This window comes from Onychomys torridus, chromosome 2, assembly GCF_903995425.1.
Source record: "Onychomys torridus chromosome 2, mOncTor1.1, whole genome shotgun sequence".
NCBI classification, from domain to species: domain Eukaryota; kingdom Metazoa; phylum Chordata; class Mammalia; order Rodentia; family Cricetidae; genus Onychomys; species Onychomys torridus.
In genome coordinates this window covers 111,286,348-111,311,395 of record NC_050444.1, presented here as the reverse complement: position 1 = coordinate 111,311,395, position 25,048 = coordinate 111,286,348, and the positions used below count along the sequence as shown (strand labels likewise).

The window sequence follows — 25,048 nt, the reverse complement described above, 5'->3', positions numbered from 1 at the left end:
TTGCATTTTGTTTATTTCTTTGTTTGTTTTTGGAGAATGAGAATACCTATTATGCTTATATTTTTGTTTAGGATTATGTTTTCATGTTTATGATTATGTTTACGAGGGAGATAAATTGTCGATTCTTGAAAAAGGAGAGAAATAGTAAGGTGCTAGGCCATAGCAGTCATCACAGCTTCACAACTTCAAACCACACGAGAAGCCTGGAAACTGCCCTCAGAACGTTGACATTGACAGGCAAGCAACTCAAGCTCTTGGACATCAATGGTGGGACTACAATGAGTACATTATTTCGGAGTTTTAGCAGTGTGACTTTGGAGCTGAACAATCACTTGTGGTCTAATAATCTGACACCTACATGTGTGCCTGTTAGAACTGTGTTTTGTATCACACCAGAAGAGCAATGTAAGAAAGGTTTGTAGTATTTTTGTTGTTGCTGTTGTTTTTTGTTTTGTTTTGTTTTTCATTAGTTTGTTTGTGTTTTGAGACAGGGTCTCACATATCCAAGGCTGGCCTGGGAATCGTTTTGCAGCTGAAGATGGTTTTGATCTTCTGCCTACACCTGGGGTACTAGGATTACAAATGTATACCACTGAACCCAGTTTATGCATGGCTAGACCCAGAACCCCGGGCCTAATTCTGCATGCATGCTCTCTGCCAGCTCACTATATCCTAAAGTGTTCCTATTATTCATAAAGCAAGAAGTTTGAAAATGTCCAAAGTATCCATTGATAGCCGAAGGAACAATGAACTTGTGTTCTGTTCACAAATTAGATTGTAAATATAGCAAAGAGTATGAGCAAAGTGCTGCGTCTAACAAGGAGAGCTCCACAACAGTGATGCTGAGTACAATAAATCTTACATGTGATGGGCTGCAACAAGGACCTTTTCATCAGCCAAGTGATAGTTAAATTGCTATGCTTTCTTTGCAGACCCATCAAACAGTATTATTTATGGATTCTTCTGTATTATACTCAATAGAACAATCCCTATTGTATATCTTACTCTTTTAGGAATATTATCTAGTTAGTTACATCTTAGCATATTAAGATGTAATTATCTTTCTATATTCCACATTTAGGAGGGTATTGTATTTCTTCATTGAATTCTGAATTTAGTTTCCATGGGCACATCCTTAGCTGTCCTAGTGGCAGTATGTGTTTCTCTTGAGTTCACTTCACATTGGAGTTATTTAGGATATTACTTGTGTGTTTTGTAAGCAGTCTTTGAGAATCTTTCACATGAAAATGAGTTCAAGGCTTTGAAGAAGGAGGTTCAAGATCATTCTGATATTATACTTTTTAAAGAAGTAGCATTGTCTTTGAAGTTAGTGGAACATTCAGAAGCAGAATCATTGTAAGAGAGTGGACCTAATCACAGAAAACACTGATTCAAAGCCAGGCAATGGTGGTGCACACCTTTAATCCTGGCACTTGAGGGGGAGGCAGGCAGATTTCTGAGTTTGAGGCCAGCCTGGTCTACAGAGTGAGTTCCAGGACAGCCAGACTTATACAGAGAAAACCTTATCTCAAAAACCAAAAGAGAAAAAGAAAAAGAAAGAAAGAAAAGAAAACACTGATTCAGTAACTAAGAAAAGGCTGTATGTAATTGCCGGTTGCTGTGTAAGTAACCATCCTCAATTCTGTAGCCTCAAAAAGTAGGCATTTCTGGGGCTGGAGAGATGGCTCAGAGGTTAAGAGCACTGACTGGTCTTCCAGAGGACCCAGGTTCAATTTCCAGTAACCACATCGTGGGTGACAACCATCTGTAATGAGATCTGGTGCCCTCTTCTGGCCTGCAGACATACATGCTGTATACCTAATAAATAAATAAAAAATCTTAAAAAAAAAAAAAAAAAAAAAAAAAGTAGGCATTTCTTGGTGTCACAGTTCCTGTGGGCCAGAACTTGGGTCAGCTTTACTGGTCACAGGTTACAACTGAGGTGTCACTTGGGCTATGGTCTTACCTTATGGCTAGACTTGAAAAAAGATCCACTTTCGTGTTCACTTATGTGATTTTTGTCAGGATTTGTTCCTTGTGGGTTGTTGCACTCTTCACCATATTGCGCCAAGCTTTAGAGGCCAGAGATTTACACCTCTAGATGCTTAAGTTGGAGGCTTGTGCTGGGATTTTAATGTGATCCTGGCACTTGCAAGCTAATGTAATGCTTTGCAATAGTGAGTAGCAGGCAATGTCTGCTTCCATTCGAGCGTCTGAGCAGGCCTCGGTATTGGGGACTCGCTCTAATAGCAACTAGCGCTGTAGCTCTTGGGCCTAGGGTGTTGGTATCCTTTTCCCTTAGTACCTCTTCCAGTAGGGAAGGCCTGCAGTTTCTGGCCTCTGCTACTTGTCATTTGTGCTCCCAGTCACTCTCTTGAACCCATCAGCCCTTTCTTGCCGTTGCTTCCATCTCTTTCTTCTGCTGTCTCTTTACCTCAGCCTGCTCTACTATTGATGATAAAAATCAAGCAAGAGAAGACCACTGTAAGGTTTTTAATGGCCCTAGTACTGCCATATCAGGAATCAGCACAAGGTGTCCCTGATGAAAAGTGAGCCAGATAGCCTGCTTATCTAGCCAGAAGAGAGGTGTGGCATGGGTATTTCATCATTTGCATGAAAGACTATGTTTAGATCAAGTGCAGTCAGTCTCTACTTGTCTGCCAAGAAAAAGGCTCTCCCTGTGGCCTGTATGAAACAGCTTCAGGAGCTTAAGGCTTGGGATGGCAAAAATTCTGGTGCAGGTTATTTGAAACAGTCATGACTGGAAGAGTATCTTCTGGGGCTGGAATTGTGCTTTGTCAGCAAGAGATATTGTTGACATGGAGAGGCTGCTTGTCTCCCCTACCTCCACTCTAGGCACCAAGGAGTCTAATAGTGGTCAATTCATGAGTCAGAGTGCCCAGCACAAACAGCTTATTAAAAGCAACATCAACAAATAAACAAAAATCAGAAAGTGTTTAGTGTGTAACATCGGTTTAGGGTACACATCAGAGTTTGTCTTCAATGAAGAATTTCTTTTGTCTATTTTGACCTGATTTAGAGGATGTTTCTCCAATCTTGGTAAGTTTGAGCCAAACATACTCTTCAGGAGATCTTGAGCCTTCATTTACCCTGGTTTCTCTGTGGGGGTCTGTGTTGTTTTGACCAATTATTTCTGGGTATGAGACCTGGCCTGCAGTGTGGTTGATATACCCAGTGACACTCCATTGGAGAAAACATTTTTTTTCCCCTCTCCCAACAGCTATCAGTTTGCAGATAGCTTGGGTAGGGTTGAGACTTTGTACCCACTTCCTCTTCTTCATGCTAGGATTTTGATGATTTGAGTCTGCATCGGTCTCATGCATTCTGTCACAGTCTCTGCGCATTAATATGTGTATCAGCCCTGTTGTGTTTGGAAGACACTGTTTCCTTGGAGTCATTACACCTCTGAGAGCTCTTACAATCCTTCTTCCTCCTCTTCTGCATGCAGCCCTGAGCCTCAGGAGGGTTTTGATGAAGACATTCCATTTAGGGCTGAGTGCTCCAAACATCCCAACTCTCTGAATGTTGCCCAATTGTGAATCTCCTTGTTAATTCACATCTGTACATCTGTTTCAAGAAGAAGAAGCTCTTTTGGTGGGGATTGAATGATGCACTGATCATCTATAATTGATTATTTCCACTGTGGTGCCTCACGTAGGGAGTCTTGGGAAAGAAAAAGCTACCGTATTTATTTGATATAATGCATTGCATATTATGTTAATTTATTTATTTATACTTTGTTTTTGCGCAAGAGTATGTTTACCCTTGTAAAAATGTTAGTGGCCCGTCACCTTGCAGCTGCTTGGCCACCACTATTTCTTTTAACAGTGTGTTTTGGCTTAAGTTGTCTGTTTTTCCTCTTAAATATTTTCTCAAAGAGATAATTATGCTGCTATGAAATTTAAAAATCCCCTTTGGGACTTCTTCATTGGTGATGAAATACTATGCTGTCATCTTGTTTTTTAGTATTAAAGAAATAAGACTAGAAATACTTGGAATGACAGCAGCTTTTGGCCCTTATTAAACAGCAAAAAATGGAAATGGATGTAAAGTTCTGTTTTATGGTTTAAAATGTTTATATGATGGTTAGATAATACAAAGGCAGATGTTAGTAAATTCTACCTTAAAGTATAAAAGTACAGTAAGTTCATTTAAAGTTAATTTTTAAAAAATCACTGGACAGGTAGGCAATGAATCTGTTGCTATCTTCCCATAAGAAATAAATAATTGAATTAAAGTAATTGAAAAGTATTCAGAAACAGTTTTCTAGTCATGAAGAACATGTTCTTATTTTGATTCTAGCGTGTTATTTATTTCTTCATGTAGCTTAGGCTAGCCTGGAACATGCTATGTAGCTAAGGCTGGCTTCAGACTCACAAGCCTCCTGCTGAAGCCTCCTAGATGTTGGTATTAGAACATGAGCACTTCTCTGTTCTTGGAAACACGGAAGTGTTGAGTCTTTGTCTGTAACAGGTGGTATTTCCTTCTACCTATGAATAGATTCTATGACTGATTAATAATTCAGCAGTTGTTTTGGTTCTAAATGAAAGAGATAACATTCCTAAGAATTTATTATGTATGTTTCTTGCCACTGGTGAGCAAGACAAATATATACCCATCAGTGCTGACTGGATGGTAATTTCTGAAACATGAAGCCACGGCTCCTCATAAATAACAGAGTAACAGAATCACGGAGAAGTTGGCAGAGATCAATCTCTAGATGGATGAGTTAGTTTGTAAGCAAATAGCTGCTCAGCTTCTAACTTTTAAGGATGCCCTTGTTTCTAACCTAGATGCTTGGATGTCAGTAGAGACGGTAGAATTTCTATGACAAAAACTGATGGGTTAGCAGCTGAGCATTTTATGTGAGGACACATTGTATTTTAAGTGGAAAGCATGGAGGGGCATCCTACCCTCTGAGATCTAGAAAAGCACCATTCTGTGCTATCACAGAAATTAGCTATGACTGTTTAGTGAGTTGAATTTAACAAAGGTGTCTTGGGAAGAGAAGTTGATACAGGTTTTGTTGAGACCCTGAAAACACCACCATTAAAACATTTGACAGCCTTGTTATTTTATTTCAGCCATATTTATATGTGACATGTACTATGTGTATGTCAGTTTAACTTGTATAAAAGCATACATACATAAAAGTATACATACACATATTTGTGTTGTTTGACACTGTTACTGCTAAGATGTGAATGAAAATCTACTCACTAAGATAGGGAACTGACAACAAACCAAAGTAACGATACCATTAAAATCCAACTTGATGAAGCAATGATTTTTATTGGGGTTACTTACAGGAATATAGGTGAGGGGTTACTTAAAAAAGTAGAAATGACTAAATGACAGTTGCATCATCAAGAGCCTACCCCAGTATGGTTGACATCTCACAAAAATAAAAACCTGGAGTACATTGCACAACTTGTGGGCAGGTTGATGGGTTGGGGAGTGTTTCTTCCAGGTAGCTCAGTTGGTCTGAGCCTCTTCTAGGCAACTTTTGTCTAGGAGTGTCTCTGAGCAGTCTTTACTATTTATATTTGCCTGTGGAATAAGGGGCTAGTGCATTTTGTCAGTTTCAGGGACTTCCTGCATCTTCAGAGTTGTTTACTTCCTGCCACTTAACAAGCTCCCTGCAGGAGGGAGTTTCACCCCTCCTTATTTTATTTCTTTCCATTTTTATTTTATGTGTATGGTGTTTTGCCTGCATGTATATCTGTATACTACATTTGTACCTGGTGCCTATGGAGGCCAGAAGAGGACATTGGATACCCTGTAACTGTGTTACAGATGGTTGTGAGCCAGCATGTGTGTTGTGGGAATAGAACCTGGATCCTCTCTTTAGAACAGCTTTAATGGGCTTCCTTTTAGTATGGAATGTTTATAACATGTTAGCAGTCCTTCCTACCCTTTCCACATATTTTTAGTAGATGCTCCACAGGAACTAAAAACTCATAGCGTTGCCTAAACTTCCTGTTTCTGTCTCTGGAAACTGCCAGCATTTCCAATTCTGTGAGTAAACAAGGAGATGATCCAAAGGTGAGTAAATGTGATTGAACTTTCAAATGAAATACAAACCCAAATGATTCCTTTTCTATCAGAAGACAAGGAAAGAGGTGTCAGGAGATACTTATATGATCTATGAAGTGCCATTGGCTCTGGCACGTATGGGCCAGGTGGGAAGAAAATTTTAAATAGTTAAAAATTTGTGGTTGTGTGTGTGTGTGTGTGTGTGTGTGTCTGTTGTACACATAAAAGTATGTGGGTGTATGTATACACATGTGAAGGCCTGAGAAGAACATTTGTGTGTCTTCTATTGCTTTCTGCCTTATTGCTTTGAGATGGTATCTCTCATTGAACTAGAAGTTTGCTGTTTTTGCTACACTGACTGACCAGTGAGTTCCTCGGATTAGCTTATCTCAGCTCCACAATGCTGGAGTTACAGGCATGTACAGCCATGTCCAGCTTCTTACATGGGCACTGGGTATTCAAAATGAGACCCACATGCTTTCACAGAAGGAGCCCTTACCTACTGAGCTATCTCCCCAGACTCCCTGTGTCACATTTTTAATAGTCTTCATACAGCAGTTTCCTCATTGTGGTGCTCTTTGTAGATATGTTTGTGTGTTTGAAAACCTTTTTACATCTGTGTAATTTTTATAGTTGTTTACATCTAGAAGTTTTATTGGGTATATCATTTCATAGGGGCCTGCTGTGGGAAATATTCGATAACTGGGGATAGATAACCTCAACAGAACTGTAAAGAGAGTAGAGCATCTTTATGATAATGTACTGCTCCTTCTTAAGCACCATTCCTCCTGAAAGAATTTGTACTGTCAGTAAGAAGGTAGGCACATCCACTTTTGTTATTTGTACATTTCTTGTGTTTGCTAATGGAAATGTCATTCACACATATTGTAGACAAATAGGGCTATATGTACAGTTGATGCCTCCTGAAGTAGAAGTATCTAGAAAAAAAGAAGAAAGTTTGACAGTGAAAAGAAACTAGATATTGGAATCTGATCTTTCATGCAGTAAGTTGAGTGTGCAAGGATAAGAAATATGAGCTCTTCTTTTCTGGGAGGGAGGTGTTGGGGGAGACAAGCTATTATGTAGCCCAGACTGTCTTTGGAGTTCTTTTGTAGCAGGAGATGACCTTGAACTTCTGATCCTCTTGACTTCCACATGCTAGGATTGCAGATATTCACCATCATGCCTGATTTAGGTACTTCTGAACATTGAACCCAGGCTTTATGCATGCATGGAAAACACTTTACCAAACTAAGCTACATCTCAGCCTCCTGACTGTTGTGTGCACAACTGCATGTATTGAGCACTGTGCAGAGGCAACTATATGAAACAGAATACTTCCAGTGTTCCAGGTCCACATTGTGAAATCACATGATAAAAGGCCTTATTTCAAACACCTGATTCCTAATTCCAAATATCCCTAACCAAAGACCCTGACTGAATGTATAACAATATGATAGAAGTCTTAATATATTTTTTGTTTGTATACATCAAACTGTATTATAATAAGCATAGTAGTTGCCAAACCTAAAAAAGAACATCAAAGAACCAATGCCCAGATGGTTTCTCTTAGCAATTAAGGAGAGGTCACAATTTTTTGTTTATTTTGAACCAAGAATTCTTTAGTCTAGAAACTAGGCAAATAACAGTTTGCTTCAGATACATTTTAACAATCAAATACTATAGATTAGCATTATTATTTTGTGTGTATGTGAGAGGAGAGAGAAATATTCAGTCCAGAATCTTCAGCTGGAGAAGACTGGGGATTTAGAATAGAATAATCTAGATTTAGAAAATGTTAGGGGGGACTGGAGAGATGGCTCAGAGGTTAAGGGCACTGACTGCTCTTCCAGAGGTCTTGAGTTCAATTCCCAGCAACCACATGCTAGCTCACAACCATCTGTAATGAGATCTGGTGCTCTCTTCTGGCCTGCAGTCCTACATGATATATACATAATAAATAAATAAATCTTTTTTCTTTTCTTTTTTTTGTTTTTTTGAGACAGGTTTTCTTCTGGATTGTTTTGTGCCTTTCCTGGGACTCACTTGGTAGCCCAGGCTGGCCTCGAACTCACGGAGATCCGCCTGGCTCTGCCTCCCAAGTGCTAGGATTAAAGGCATGTGCCACCACCGCCCGGCTAATAAATAAATCTTAAAAAAGAAAATGTTAGGGAACAAAACTGTAGAAGTGTCTTCTTCCCTCTCCATGTGTGTCTGACCTCTCCACGTGGTTTTAATTTGCATCTTCCTGCCAATTCATGCTACTTTTCATGTGTTCACTGCTCAATGTGAATATATATTTTGATTCTGAGCATTTCGCCATTTTTAAATGGGCTGTTTGTCTTTCTTTGTGTTGTTGCAGTTCTTGCCACAGTCTAGACGCCAGTCCTTTGTCAGACATGCTTCCCCAGTATTTCCTCAGAGGCTTGCCATCTCTCCAGTCACTCTTCTTTTTCTTCATGGTGTCATTTGATGAGCTGAAGTTTTAAATTTTACTGGTTTCTGTGACTTAGGCACACTTTCTCCTCTGCTAAAAACCTTATAGCTTTAATGTTTAGGCATAGCTCATTTATTTCTTATTTCTGTCTTGATGATTTTCAGAGTAGATCCTCTAAAGAAATGTGAAATAATAGCCAGTTAAAATTACTTTTATTTAGTAACAAGTAAGTTTTAACAAGATCATGGGACTCCTATTAAATATCTCTCTTGAGAAAATGTATGCAGGTTTGGAATTACTGAAAAGACCAGAGCATCTTCCATAGTTACGTTCTGCCTTCCAGCATGTACTTTAAGAGTATTAGAGGTTCTTCTGATGACAGGGCAACCTTGATTTGCTTTAAACATATTGGTTCAGGTATGGGTATGGACTGTGCATTTCTGGGTGACAGCCAGTACTAGCACAAGGAGTCACCTCCCATGGGAACCTATCAGGAAAATAGGCAGGGTACCTTTTTCCTCGTGGCCCCATTGGTCTTCATGCTTGTTTTCTCTACACTTCTAGATCTGAAATAGTGTGACTGCTCTATGTCCTGTTTCATTCAAGTATGGGGAGGGGAGGAGTCACAGCCGAGGACCCCTTCTACCACCCTGCCTTCCTCACATGACGGGCTGCACCCTCACATTGTGAACCAAACTAAACCCTCCTTTCAGGTGCTTTTCAGATTTTTTTGTTGGTTAGTGGAATTCTGAGAATTCATCCCAGCCCAACACTGAGGTGTACTTCTAGCCCTTACGTAGCTTTTTGTCACAGCAAAGAGAGGTAATTCATGTGGGAGATGTGGCTCCCATCTGCTAACTGAGTAGAGACACTGATGAGTGAGCAAGCCATTGGATATTCTCTTCAGCAGAGGGTGGTGGCTCATTTAAACTCTCACATAACACTTGTTCTGAAAATAGGTTTCCTGAAGCTTAAGTAACCGTGGATTAACTTTTGGCAAGACTGAAACAGTGGAAGCTAAGCAGAGCATAGAACCTCAGAATGCTGGGAAGCCATACATTGTCATGGTTCTGCCTCAGTGCTCTGCATAGTGCTTCCTTTGAAATTTGCAGTAACATTCTAAGGTTTTCACCATTTAATGCCTAGAAATGCTGACACCGTTTGGCCATTTCTTCATGTTGTCCAGGCAGTACACCCAAGTAAGGTAAGAATATATTTGTCAAATCAAAGAACATCCTTCTAGAAGATTAGATTGCTGCATTCAAAATGTTCTCCTAACTCAGATAAACATAGACTGTCCCTGGTTGTGTGTCTTGTACCATTTCCTCTGGTGTTGGTATCCCATATTGTGATGTCTTCCCAGAAGATTTTCTTTCCCTGACTTAAAAAAAGTTTCTAATACAAAGGTTATATTATCAACCAATGCTAGTTTGAAAGAACCAAATAGGATTTTGAAGATTACCCTTCTTTAACAATGCCTTAAATTTTTATCTCCTTATCCATTCCACATTGCTTTCTTTCTCAAGACATTATGGTTTATTGTGTCTCCAGCAGGTACCTTGCATGTGATTTACACAGTGAATGGCCCTGCTTTCAGAGCAAGTTAATGATATAATATCCCCATTTATATTCAGAGCAGTCAACACTCTCTAGCTCTCAGAATAATAAAAGCACCTGCATTTAATATACATGGAAGAATGGGAAGGCAAATAGCAGATAAGGCACAATCAGGTAAGTGTAATCAGATAAAATATCACAATATTATAGTAGATCAGCATCTCGTAATGACTTGAATTTTGAAAGACTGACAAACAGCATGGCCTAAAGCAGCCAGGCATACTCCTTCCTAGCAACTCTTTCCAGAGCTGATTGCTCCTCTCATGGGTTTTCTGGCAGATTAAGCAGGTAGTTTCTTATTTTAACTCTTCTGGAACTACAATGTCACATAGAAAACACCAGCAATGTTCCTTTTGAGACCATATCAGAACCAAAAATAAGTGACACACCTGAAAGGAAAATGTTCCATTCCCAGCAGTTATCTCAAATTGATCCAAATCAATTTTATTAAAAAGCAAATAAATACTGCAGTCCGAGGCAGAGCTTTCATTTCTACATCAATCTTTGCCTGCATGAAATTGACATTTTCTTCTTATTTTTTTAAACAGAGGAAAATGGTTAGGTAACCAGAACCTGTTCTTCAAGGGCATCTTTACATTTGACCATAGCCATCTGGTAAACCTACCTGTACATCTTAGTACTCCATGATCCTTAATGGATCAGAACCTCATGGATTCCAGTAGAAAATATTGAATTTGCCAAAATCACAGCTAAAAAGACTTAGTTTATAGGGTAGAGTGTAGCAGTTTTCTTTGGCTTTTAAGTTACTCTATGTTGGAGACCATTGATCTTTTCAAGTAACTCCTTTCACCTTTCCAGGTGTTACCAAGGCCTAGGAGTGTGGGTTGTGAAACATGGGAGAGCTCAGGTACAGAGGTGCTGCAGCAAATGTATGTTCAGCTGAGAGTTTGCCCTAATGTTGGTGCCCTCAACTGCCACAGCCTCCAGATCTGGAAGCATATTTGTTCTTAATGTACTGCAAAAACTATTATATGCAGAAATTGAACTGACATATCCATCTTCTGACAAGGACTCTGTTCACTTTCTTGTTCCTATCTGAAGGGTGGTATCCCTGAGTATTAGGAAAACTGTTAAATGAAATTTCCATAAATCCAAATATGGATGAGATGAAATAACTATTTATTGCACTTAGATCTGAGGTAGGCAAATGGAGGAAAAACTTAACAACTTGGGACTCTGCTTGGCTTGAGCTACACACACATCCCTTTTCTGACAAGGCAAGGAGCAACCTGGCCGATGGTTGGAGATGCCATACATATAGGGGTTTACAGCCTCCTCTAAGACTCCTCCATTTACAAAGGACTCAGTGAGGCCCAGAAAGAGGGTCACTCCAATCCTGACTGTGGATAAGTGGCACCAGAGAGGTCCGTATATTACCACGTGTGTAAATGGACTGAGTTTCAGAAGGTTTTGAGTAACTAGAATAGAAAGCATAGAAGAATTTGTGGAGAATCAGAGATTAACTGTAACTCTGCTTTCTAAGCATTCTGTTTTATATGTTTATTTCCATATAATCCATCATTGAATGCTTTGGGGAGATGGGTTGAGATTTGCATTTTACAATTGAAATAGTGAGTGGCTTCAAGGTCAGAAGATGAAATCTAGATGATCAATTTAAACATGAATTGCACAATACTGCAAGTTGAAAAGGCCTCCCTCACTTTTCATTTTACTTCTTGGAGGCTTACAGGGAGAATCGAAGAAGCCTATTGTTGTTATTTGAAGTCGTCATTGTCTGAATTGAGGCTGTGAACAAACAGTGCTAAGCATGTTTAAAAACATGTATCATAGGTCTGATTTATGGTAGGCTGCTTAGACAAAATGAAGGCCATTTCAACTTCCTGATTGAAAACACTTCTGCTTCTGCTTGGAGCCACATTAACAAGTATTTTGTATACAGTGATGCAGACAGTGCGGCCAGCATTATTTTCTGGTTACACTGGCATGTCTCACACTCAGGACCATCCTCTTGCAGGCCTAGGCTGGTGCAGTAATGGGTTATCAAGCTACCCAAGGAGTATCATTAACCACCCCAGTTATGTTAATGGACTGTCCCCTTGTACAACACACCTGTGCTACAGTTGGGTGTGAAGTACATGCCTTTATAACTGAAGACTTTGGCATATCCATGCTGTGTTTGGATATGTGAGGTCCTGACCCTTTTTGTTTGTTTTTGAGGCAAGGTTTCATGTGTCCAGGCTGGCCTCAGACTTGCTATGTAGCTGAGGATGACCTCAAGCTCCTTCTCCTCCTGCCCCCAGCACTGAGTGTGAGGATTAAAAGCATGCACCACCATGCCCAGTTTACATAGTGCTAGGGAGGGATCAAACTCAAGGCTTCATGCATGTGAGGCCAGCACTCAATCAGCTGAGCACATCCCCTCCCCTGAAGTCCTGACCTTTTAGAAATGACAAGAAAGAGAATAAGGGGTTGAAAATTTAGCTCAGTGGTAGAGTGCTTGCCTAGCAAGTGCAAGGCCCTGGGTTCGATCCTCAGCTCCACACACACAAGAGAGAGAGAGAGAGAGAGAGAGAGAGAGAGAGAGAGAGAGAGAGAGAATAAAACGTCTGTGAAAACATGTAGGTGTGATAACTTCCTAGGAGATGCATGTGTAGTTCTTTCCTTTTAACTATAGCTTGGGGTTGAAGATTTTTGGTGATAAAAAGATACTTTTTATTATCATTTTCAATTATATTTGAATCCTATACCCTGAGGGAAAGGCTTTTCACATTTCAGAAATCAGGGATGATGCAATCTTCCTGTGTCAGTTTTTGCTGCTCATTTCTTGGAAGACATTGAACTTTTAACTTCAACTTTCTGGCGCTAAAGGCAGGAGCAGCCCCTGTGAGGTGGTGTCTTGATTTCTGTTTTGAACATAGCTTAGATCTGTTTGGTCTCAGAATATCTGAACCAGAGTTTCTAATAGTCGTTAATACCAGAAAATTGATAATTTCCAGAAGCCTTGGTCTGAGGCCTCTGGTGCTAAAAGGTCATCCGTGGAGGGGCAGTGAGGGGCAGCCCTTGAGTCAATTACTGTCATTGCTGGCAGGACTTGTGTCCTGAGCGGCTGGCTCTGAACCTTGCTAGCTTTACCTTGGGACAAAATATAAACAAGTGAATTAAAAATAAAAGGAAAATATTATTATTTTCATGCTATTTTTTGTTTGTTTTGAAAAAGGATTCCTCTGTGTAGCCTTGAACTTCTTGGAACTTGCTCTGTAGACCAGGCTGGCTTCAAACTCAGAGATCCACCTGTCTGTGCCTCCTGAGTGCTAAGGTTAAAGGCATGTACCACCACTACACAGCAAAACCTTCCCTCGCTTTTTTGTTTTAAAGATTTATATGTATGAATGTTTTGACTGTGCCCACAGAAGAAGGCAACAGATACCCTAAAAGTGGATTTACAGATGGTTCTGAGCCACCATGTGGATTCTGGGACTGGAACACAGTTCCTCTGCTTTTAGCCACTGAGCCGTCTCTCCAGGCCCATTTTTTCATCCTGTTTTAAATAATCTCACTTAATAACTTTAAATAGATTGCAGAAATTTTGTTATTGTATAATATGACATAATTATCCAATTATATAAAGCATTAAACACATATATTGAATTCTTTTATACTATATATGTATGTTTGTATATATATATATATATATATATATATATATATATATATATATATATATATATATAGTGTGTGTGTGTGTGTGTGTATGTGTATGTGTATTTATATAAATTGAACACATTCATTCTCCCTCCTTCTAAGGAGCAAGAATGTTTCATTGGAGATGAAAAATGGCTAAATATAAAAAATGATCAGTAGAGAAAAACCATCTGAAAAAATAGTAACTTAGCTGACTAATGAGCATTATGATTAACATATTCTACACATCTATCAATACCAAGGCTCACTATGCCTCTGTTCCTCTCTAAAATTAATAATGATAGGTACCAGGACCCTGTTAATCTTTGAGTGGTCTAATAGACACAGGCAAGCATGCAGCAGAGAATGTCAATCAGGGTCAGGGTCGCCTTCCTCTGCCTCCTGTCTGTTGAGCAGTCATTTTCTTCTGGGTCTTCTCCAGCCTCAGCTCTTGTTGAGCTTTTCTGTTCCCACTCTCACTTCGCAGACCAACTGAGTTCTGTTCTCTTTGTTTCCAAGACACTCTGAACGAAGTGTGTTCCCTGGGTCATATGGAATTGTAGATGTGCTGTACCTAAGGATATTCACAGGCTCCTTGATGATAGAGTCTGTCCCATTGGTTTTTGTGTACCTGACACATAGTAGGCACTGATAGAGCATTTGATGAACAGATGTTCAATACATTCTCTTTCATTGTTAGCATGCAGCAAAATAACATGATGTCATAGCAATATGAAAGATATTAAGTGATTGCATTTTATAGTGTGTGACAAGACATAGAAAGTTGCCTATGTTTCATAAATGTGGTACACACATTGGCTTGGTGATGGTAAGGAAATGGGATGGTCATGTTGGCAGAGTGCAGTGAAGTATGACAAGACACGGGTCCCAGTGTTCTAGGGGTAGCTTTGTCATAGGGCCTGGCCATAGTTCTGGGACTTTTTAGATCACCCCCCTCTCAATTTCATTAAATAGACAAGAAGAGGTAATCTTACATGAATTCCAGATCATTAAAGCTTCAAAACCCTTTTCCTGTTTTAATGATCTTTTAGAGATTGTCCATAACCACAAAGAGCCCTATCCTGTTAGCCCCTCATAAAGCTCTTGGGCAGTCCTGTGCTCTGTTTCAGTTTGGATCCTCTGGGTACTTTTTCTCTTTCTTTCTTTCTTTCTTTCTTTCTTTCTTTCTTTCTTTCTTTCTTTCCCTCTCTCTCTCTCTCTCTCTCTCTCTCTTTCTTTCTTTCTTTCTTTCTTTCTTTCTTTCTTTCTTTCTTTCTTTCTTTTTTTCATGTTCATTTCTCTCTCCCTCCAGTCCTGTGGGATTTGCCTTGAGCTGCAGAGAAATTTGAGCATCGTGTGGCATTGGATGTTCCCAGTCTTCCCTCGGTGGTCTCGTTCACCTCCCCCCTGCTCACATTGCTCACTGTACCACTACTCAGAATTCTGGGCCCCTCTTCTGCCACCCTTTAGCTGCACCTGGCCTACAGGAACTTTTAAAGCCCTTTGCCCTATTTTCATTTGCTGTCAGTGTAAAGTCTGAGGCCATTTCGCTGTGGGTTTATGTCACCCCACCCCTACTTCCATGGTATGCTTCCATCTTGAATATGATAATAACCCCGAGTACTACTCTTTGACTGTGTATTGTGTGTCTGTGTTGCCGCAGGTGCAGGCGTTTACTCTTACCATGTCTAAGTCTTTGCATTGTTCCTAAAGGGTGGTTGCATTCATTTTACAGATGAGGAAGCATCCTCAGGTGGCTTAAATAACTTGTCCAGATTGTCCAAGATCAAAGCTGACACAGTTTCCAGTGTAGCAAGGTGCGTGTCAGCCTCTGCATGGAGTCAGTTCTTTGTTATTGTCTTCATGTCACCATCTTTTGTTTCAGAAGCTAGGTTGTATCATCATGTGACAAACATGTCACCATCCTTACACTTACCCTTCCCTGTTTTGTTACTGTGTGTGTACGATTTATTTGTACCATACGAACTTAAACTCTCAGAATAACGTGCTTCCAGTTAGTTCTCATTCTAATGTGGCGACTTCATGAGCATTTTTGTTGTTTTGGGCTTTCATCTTGTCATTTTATTTGCTAAGTTGTTTTCTTCAGGTTGGTTTATCATAATTAAATAAAGTTTAATTTTTGTTGCTACTACAGAGAATTTAGAATATTTTCATTTTGTACTTAGATAAATTATAATATTTATGTCCCCTTTGAAGATAGATGATCATGTTGGATTTCAAAGAAAAAATTTTTTTTTTTAATTTTCAAAGAACTCCCATGTACCTGTCCCTATTCCTATAACATTGTGCACATATTATTTTAACTAATCTGCCTTTATTTCTTGACTTGAAAATATTAAAGAAAATTTCAAATATCTTACCATTAACCACTAAATACTTCAGGACCAACTTTTTAATGCATAAGGACCCTTCTCTAAGGTCATCCAAATCCAAGTTTGAATTTACATGATAATAATGGATAATTTCTCTCATTTGGTTTGTGCAAATTAGGGTCCAGGTGTGATCCACATATCACATGCAGTTGGTTGTTATATGATTAGCATGTATCATTCTGAAGGGTAGATAATACACACTCAGTCTCCCTGTGTACAAGGCCTTTATCTTGCAAGCCTCTTGTCTCAGCCTCTGGGGCGCTGAGATTACAGGGTTACTAGCCCCATTTACAAACATGTAATTTCCATCAGCTTGGTACACAGACAGTGGTCCTGTGTAGTACCTCAGCATCTTCACACTCAGTGTCTCCTCAGCGTGCTCTTTAACTTCCCTATCCACTGTATTTGTTTAATGTAGTAGATTTAATATGAATATAGCTCAATTTTAAAGAAAGAATACTAGGTAAATACTTGTATTTTCAAGTTGGGGCTAAATTTAACACTCTTCTCGACACATTTTGCCAAATCATATACTCTTCTTCCGCCCCCCCAAAATCAGATCTGGTTACTTGCACCCCCAGAAATAAACATTAATGTTGAGGAGCCCGAGCCAGTGTTAATAGGAACATGTGTGAAGATGACTCACTGCATGAGATTCAGAAAGAGGACAGTTGTGAAGTACTTTATTTAAGAGGATGGCTTTTCATTGGGAACCAAATTCAAATATCTGAATTTTTCTCTTTCATCTTATGGGACAGGCTGTGAACTGAAGAAGATGTATTTAACTTTGAGCTGTAAATATATTTTTTCTCATTCTTTATCCTCACTCTTTAACTTCTTGTTGCTCATTTGCTGTATTTATTGCCATTGTGTGGGGGTAGATGGTAAATGGAGAAGAGTTAATATTAAACTTTCTAATCCAATGTCTTGGCTTACAATTATTTTTTGTTCTTAAATATTTGCCCAATTTAAGCTTTATTATTAACCATTTTTCTTTATTTCCCTTAAGAAATGACTTTGCGGGTTGGGGATTTAGCTCAGTGATAGAGCGCTTCAAGAGCAAGGCCCTGGGTTCAATCCTCAGCTCCAAAAAAAAAATGACTTTGCTATGTTTTTACTATTATTGAGAATGAAGTCTTTCTGTCTCTCTATCTTTGTCGTTGTCTCTCTCTGTCTCTTTGTCTCCCTCTCCTGTCTCCAGATGGCTTTTTAGACCTCAGAAGCAATTCTCTTTCTTTTAAAATATCTGCAAATATTTGAATTGATGCTGGTAAGTTACGTCTTTTTTCAGTATTTCTTCATTGACCTCATAGCACTTGTCCTTGCTTTGAGAATCCTCCAAAATTTCTACCATGCATGTAAGAGGTGTGTGTACTGGGAGTAATGTGAATTCAGAGGGTGTGTGTGTGTGTGTGTGTGTGTGTGTGTGTGTGTGTGTGTGCATGCACGCGCGTGCGCGCGCGCGCTCAGGGTTGGCATACTACTGCAGCTGGGAGGAGAGAACAATGTTGTGGGGTTGTTTGTTTGTTTCTTCACTGGAACAATAAGGAGAGAAGTGAAATTGAAAGGAGGGCGTTGCTGTAGGCTTGAGTTGATACAGAAAACTACAATGCTTCTAAAGATCCTTTTAGGCTGGAGAGATGGCTCAGAGGTTAGGAGCACTGACTGCTCTTCCAGAGGTCCTGAGTTCAATTCCCAGCAACCACATGGCAGCTCACAACCATCTATAATGAGTTCTGGTGCTCTCTTCTGGCATGCAGATAGAATACTCTATACATAATAAACACTGTATACATAATAAATAAATAAATCTTAAAAAGAGATCCCTTTAAATGTTCTTATTCTGTATTTCTTAGGGGTAGAAAAGCCCAAGTTTAAATTGTTATATTAGACTGCCAGAGTCCTTTGTATTTTAATTTTGTTGTTTGTTTCTATATCAAATAGACACTTAGTTGCTAATCTGTTTTGATTTTCCACAACCCCTCCTTTTTGTTAAATTTAGTAATTTTTATAAGAATAAACATTTAATGTAGGACTGATTAAGCTAATTTTCATTTGCATTTCTAACCTTTCTATCATGAATTATAGTCTCATTTTATAATGAATCTTTTTTCTTTTTGGTTTTTTGAGACAGCCCTGGCTGTCCTGGAACTCACTCTATAGACCAGGCTGGCTTCGAACTCACCGAGATCCACCTTCCTCTGCCTCCCGAGTGCTGGGATTAAAGGCATGTGCCACTACTGCCCAGCATTTAAAATGAATCTTAGTTCAACATTGCCACATTATTATTTTTGGGTAAATGCTAAAAAGTCATCATGTTAAAGCCTTTGAATATCATGATAAAGTATGAATTGTTTTGTTGCCTGTTCTAAAATGTGCAAAAGAGGACCTGCATTATGTGATTCTGTGGCTTTTCTTTGAGTTCTCTCTCTCTCTCTCTCTCTCTCTCTCTCTCTCTCTCTCTCACACACACACACACACACACACACACACACACACACTGTAGTAAGTACAGAAATTAATCAAATATAAGTGAATAAATTTATCAGTTCTTTCTAAGATCAACCACGAACTCTATGATTCTCAGACCCAGTATATGGAAACTATATATAAGTTGGCTCCTAAAGTTGTGAATCTCTCTGACTTGAGACCTAGCATGGGCAGAGTTCTTAGAAGAAAGAAAGAATCTCTTCCATTGTTCTATTTGCTTATTAAGGTTTGGTCTTTTTCAATGTCTTCCTTATGTAGACTTTTCTGCTTTATTTGAGATAAGATCTTCTAGGTAGCCTATGCTGGCCTGGAATTCACTGTTATCCAGGATGACCTTGAGTTCATAGCCCTCCCTCTTTTTCTCCACAAATGGCATTACAGGTGTAATTATACTGCTTCATGTGCTGGGTTCCCAACTTTGTGTGAAGTTCTAACTTTGAGAACTTTTATGTGGTCCCTGGACACAATTTTTCTTTGTTTCATTGTATCAAAGTACTACCTAACAGTCTTTTCCTGTGGATACATGTCATTTGTAAGCTGTGGGCTCCCTAGCAATGTGTGAGTCTCTATTCACTTCTTCCCCTTGCATAGCAGCTCTGGTTTTCAAGCAAGTAAGAGAGTAAATTTCTCTCTATTTAGATGAAGTTAAAATATAAAGCCTTGACTATTGGACATGAATCACAATTCTGCTTAGGCTAATATATTATTGGAGTATATCAAATGCTACATCGATTAATCTTAATCATTTCTATTCTTTTAAAATATCAACAGTTAGAAATTGCATATCTTATTATTAAAAATGGTTTGAGCTGAGATGTAATCTCTCAAATGAAGGAATAAAAATAAGAACAAGATAAGGCAGAGAACCATTTTTCTTCCTAAAAACTTGAAATAAATTGAGATTTTAAAAAAGTTACACATTGTTAAATAAATCAGAGGTCTTATGACACCTCTAATATTTTATAACAGGGTTTTGACTTGATTTATGTATTTAAAATAACTAGCAAGGTATTCTTTAAATGCTAAAACATAAATTACAAATGGAAAGCCTTGATTTATGTAAATGGTGGATGATGTGTGGGATGTGGCAAGTGATTGCTGAATTGTGCAGTATTCCCGAGATGGGGCCATACAAGTCACAAAGTACAGGAACAAATGCTGCCTTAGGCTTCATTTCTTGACTCATAGGTACAGGCTGTCTCCCAGGAAGTGATAGAATCTTGATGGGAACTTTCACTTGTGTTTCAGCTATCCAGATTTTAGTGAAAGCTCCTGGACAGGTCTCAGCAACTCCATGTCACTGTGGCAGACCAGATGTGTGCAGAAGTCTGCAAGGAGAGTGTAGAACTTGGAACAGATTGTCTTCTTAGGTAAACCTCATGTCTCTGATATCTTCCTATAATGTGTAGGTCACATGGCCATCAAGGCAGCTGCTCCCCATTTTCATATTCCAGCTTGAGGACCAGCCTTTTTTTCGGTTTGTGTCCTGTAGCCATCTTCCTGGTTGTTTTGCACGACTGTCTGTCCTCTTATCCTCCAACTCTCACCTTAACTATAACTGCCCCAGAGAGTCCTTTCTGGATCTTCTTACCTACAGAGATCCCCCTTTACCCTTTGCCCTGTTTATTTCCTAACACTTTAAAAAGAATTCTTTCTTAGTGCATTCACATCTCATTGCTTGCCTCCACCACAAATTTCCTGTGGTGGGGGAAAAAAATCCACTCTGTTAATTACAACAGTAATGCACTTAATGGCAAACAGTAAGCACTCTAGACAATTGTTAGCTAAATGAATAAAGATCTGTAAGATTGCATTTGAAAAAATTTCCTGTAAGAAGCATTGCTTTAAATGAACATGGTCCTAAGCCCAAGAGATATCTTTACAGAGCTTTCTCATTCAAATAAGTGTCTTGTGATGGTTCAGCAGGCAGACTGTAGGGTTCTGCACCAAGAACTCACAGCACTAGCCAAGCCCTTCTCTCAGAGGTTCTCGGTCTCCCTTTGTCTGCAGGTGACACTCGATGGACACATGCCATTGAAATCAACCGGGACTAACTACTTTGTGTCTCCCAGAGCCCTTCCCATGCCTGCCCTTCTTCCTCTTCTACTCAGGAAATCATGCTATCAGGTAAGCTAGTAAGGCCTTACAGGGACCACCTTAAATAACACAAATTTACTATTAAAAGGCAAACAATAAACCAGTTATAAATATTAGAGACTTTTTGTGTCAATGAATTACTTGCTACAGTTAATAAAGATGCAGTGTCTTTATTGATACAATTCACATGATTTTCTGCCTTTATGTTTTAGCAATTGGTCTTGAACTTCTGGGAAGCATTTTATTGTTTATGTAACTTTTAGGGAAGGAAACAATGTGTGTAGTTGAGAGCCTAAGTGGGAGAAGAATGCTTGGAAATAATTGCAGTAGAGCCTTTACTGATCCTTGTTAGGTATTGCTTCAGAATGATTAGCATAATGATTATTAATATTTAAAGTGAGCCATGTAAATGCAAATGTCATACATTTTCACTTATAATGTAGTTTCATCCAGTTAAAATTATTAATTTGTTAGTATTTTTACCATTGATCTAAAATACATTTGGAAACAGTTGCAAACTCTTGAAAGAGGGAGGAAAGTAACATTACAATGACTTTTGTACCTCTTTTAGTCTTTTTTCCTAAAGACAAGTCAATCAGTCGGTTATCCTGTCTCCATACTTGCATAGTCTTAGTCTACACTGGCATCTGTGTTATCTGGAGGAAACTCTGGGCTATAGAAGTTGGAAGAACAAGATACACACAGGAAATAAAGCTGCCTGTATATACTACGTTGTTTCAGTTCATACTGTGTTCATATGCCATGTAGATACAGATACATATTTCTTTCTAGAAGAACTGCATTAATAGTACATCATGAGTTCCCATGTACCCTTTAGTTTTCCTTAATGTTAATATCTTATATAGCTATATGCATTTACTAAACTAAGGTATTGCCATTGGTACATTGTAGCTTGAGAACTTCTCTCCAGGTGCCACCAAGCCCCTGTGGTCCCACAACCCACGTATCAAATAATCACTCAGATGCTTATATTACTTATAAACTGTATGGCCGTGGCAGGCTTCTTGTTATCTACTTCTTCTATCTTAAATTAACCCATTTCTATTAATCTATAACTTGCCACGTGGCTCGTGGCTTACCTGTACCTTACGCTCGCTTGTCATGGCGGTGGCTGGCAGCTCTCTCTGCCTCTGCCTTCCACTTCCCAGAATTCTCTTCTCTGCTTGTCCCACCTATACTTCCTGCCTGGCTACTGGCCAATCAGTGTTTTATTTTAACCAGTCAGAGCAACACATTTGACATACTTGAACATCCCACAGCGGTACATTATTAAGTAAGCTACACTTCTTTTTCATATTTAATGAGCTTTTCAAATCATGGATATTTTTTTTTCTGTTTTGGGACCTAATATTGTATTTAGCATATATGTGTTTAATAAGGGATAAAATATAAATGGAAGATGCAAAGAATTTCATGAGTACTCAGGCATCAATACTGTTAGCATTTAGCATCTTCTCTTCCTAATCCACGTACAGTAACAAACACTGTACACATTTTTAGGTCAAGCTTAACACCGATTTTTAAATATTTTGGTATTTATGTGACAAGATCTAACTATATACCCTAGGCTGTCCTAGAACTTGGGTCCTTTTACCTCAGCCTCCCAAGTGCTGAAATTATTAGGTGTGTTATTACACCTACCCACCTACCAATTTTTGCATCCTCTTCTCTCACTATGTAGATTCCAGGAGTGGACTTTAGGTCATCAAGTATAGTGGCAAATACACTTACCCATTGAGCCATCTCACCAACTATTTTTAATCATTTAGCAAATCACGAATATCACCCTCTGTAGTTTCAGTTTGAGATACTTTTATATGTTCAGTTTTTAAAAAATATGGATATTCTTTTGGCTAACATTACTTATTCATTGTTCATTTCAGTTTTTTATTGCAAATGATACCATGATGATTTTTGGTATTCATTAGCTTTGGGTAATCTCCATATTTTTACAGATCAAAAAGACAAATATATCATGAGAATCTAGGGATTCCCCCCATTTGTTTTGCTTCATTTTAAACTCAAGACTAGTATATTTAAATTAAAATGAACCTATAAAATTAAAAATGAGCTGGGCGGTGGCGGTGCACACCTGTAATCCTAGCACTCGGGAGGCAGAGCCAAGCGGATCTCTGTGAGTTCCAGGAAAGGCGCAAAGCTACACAGGGAAACCCTGTCTCGAAAAACAAAAACAAACAAACAAAAAATGAGCCTCTCTGCTCAGGTAGACTTGTCTCCCTGAGGGCAGGAAAGCAGTGGGCGATCTTCAGGCTGAGCCAGGACAACAGGAATTGTGCAACTTGAAGCCTGAGCTTTCCAGAGGCGCCCCAAGCTCTCAGAAGAGTGCCACAGCCGATATGTTTTGATGTGGGTGGCATTGCTTGGTCATTTCCTATGGTTGGCCAGTTTTACTTTCAGGGTTTTGCAATTTCTTGGTAAGTTTTATTACTAGGTAACAGACATCAGCACCAGAATAAAAGGACCCTGATTGTCCTGACTTTCAGAGCAGATAGTTCATCTACTCTTAGGGCACAAGTCCTGTAGTGTCAAGATCTCTCCAGCTGTGGTCAGAGGACATTGTTGTCACACATGAGCAGAATCAGGGCTAGGAATCTGGATGCCTCCCCTCCCCCTCCCCACAGCCACAGGCCACAGTGGTTGGACATTGTGACTTCACTCTTGAAATAAAAGCATACCCTCCCTGGACTAGAATGTGGAGAGAGGGGCAATTATGACTTCGGAAGTTAAGCAGGCTTTACATATCCTGAATCCAGTACCAGCTAGAAACTCTTTGACATAAGTAAGTGAGGCTCCTTAGTCTGAGCTTTCTCAACATAAATGTAAGCCTGCTATAGAGGTTGATTTGAATGACCTGTGAAAATATCTGGTATGGTATCTGGCTGACAGTGCACAATTGGATGAAAGTTTATTCAAGGAAGAGTTGGATGAATGTGCTTCCTAGCTATTTGAGCACCTTATGTTGTAATAGTTGTGTGGCTGTTTGTGATAGAAAATACAATAAACATCAAAGAAATGAATTAAATATCTATTTAACTCTCTCTCTCTTAGGGTTGCAGAAAACATAAACAGATTCTGGCTAGAATTTATTGGATGAACAGTCAGATCCTGAAATTTAGGAGTTGAAGCAGCAAGCAGTTTGATGACACAAGCCGTGGATCTCTGGGGCCTCAGAAGGAGATTGTTATGGATCTTCCTCTGGAATGTTGATGCCTTTATTTCTCATTTTTAGTGACCTGTCATCAGTTGCCAGGAAGATGGGCTGTGTCCCAGAGCATGGACACTGATATCATTTCTCTGATTCAGGAGTACTTCACAGGGCAAAGGGAATGTTGGAACACTAATATATTTTAAAGTTTCTTTTTGTATTTTATTTGAAATGTTTATGTAGTATAGAAAAACTAATTTTAGAGATGACAAATGTTATTAATTTAGATAACAGTTTACCATAAAAGAGAGACATAAGAAATATTTATGTGCTGGGCAGGCGGCATAACTTGGTGGTGGAATGCTTGGCTAGCATGCATGAGGCCTTGGGTTCAATCCCAAGAAAACTTCCTTCTCTAAAAAAAAAAAAAAAAAAAAAAAAAAAAAAAAAAAATTAGTTACAGGATGAAATTTCAGAACGTCACTGAAAGTTTTTAAAGTTTTTTTGAGACATGATTGACATATAATAAAGTCTTCATATTTAAAGTCATGGTTTGGTCTATTTTGGCACTTACGATGCACATCTGGAAAAATGCCACCATGATGAAGACAATGACTGTCTTCCACCCCTGGATGTCTCCTTGTGGTTTTTGTGTTCCTTCCCTCAGCCCTGCCATCCCTGAGCACCTACTGCTTAAGTCTCTTAGATTGATTCGCATTTTCTAAAGTTTCATATAAATGGGATCATACAGTGCACATTCTTCTGTGGGGCTTTTCTACTCAGCACAACTACCTTGAGACTCCTTCATGTTGCAGTATGTAACAGTGCTTTGTTTCTTTATATGAATAGCTAATACTGAATAGACAGCTTGTTTTTTTTTTTATTAGTTGGTGAGCATTTTACTTATTTCTGTTAGGGGATAGCATCAATAAAAATGTTTTGAGAATTTGTGTGAAGGTGATTTTTTTTGTATGTTTTCATTTCTTTTGGGTAAACTTGAAGTAGGGTCACTAATTGCCAAGTAGCAAGTGGTTGTGCCATTTTATATTCCTAACGGAAATGTCTTATATCCACACTGGTTCTGTATCTTCACCAGCATGTAGTGTA

General features: G+C 39.0%; 1 long non-coding RNA gene across 2 annotated transcripts; it reads left to right on the top strand.

Annotated features, from left to right (window-relative positions):
- The first annotated feature begins 8,190 nt into the window (after positions 1–8,190).
- Positions 8,191–24,323, top strand: LOC118577453. 2 transcript variants are annotated; one of them, XR_004944202.1, is made up of 6 exons: positions 8,191–9,698; positions 15,510–15,591; positions 17,369–17,437; positions 19,906–20,027; positions 20,668–20,784; positions 23,845–24,323. It is a non-coding gene; the product is annotated as an uncharacterized LOC118577453 (long non-coding RNA). The 2 variants fall into 2 exon arrangements; XR_004944201.1 differs by lacking the exon at positions 8,191–9,698 and having other exon boundaries at positions 15,064–15,591.
- The last annotated feature ends 725 nt before the right edge of the window (positions 24,324–25,048 follow it).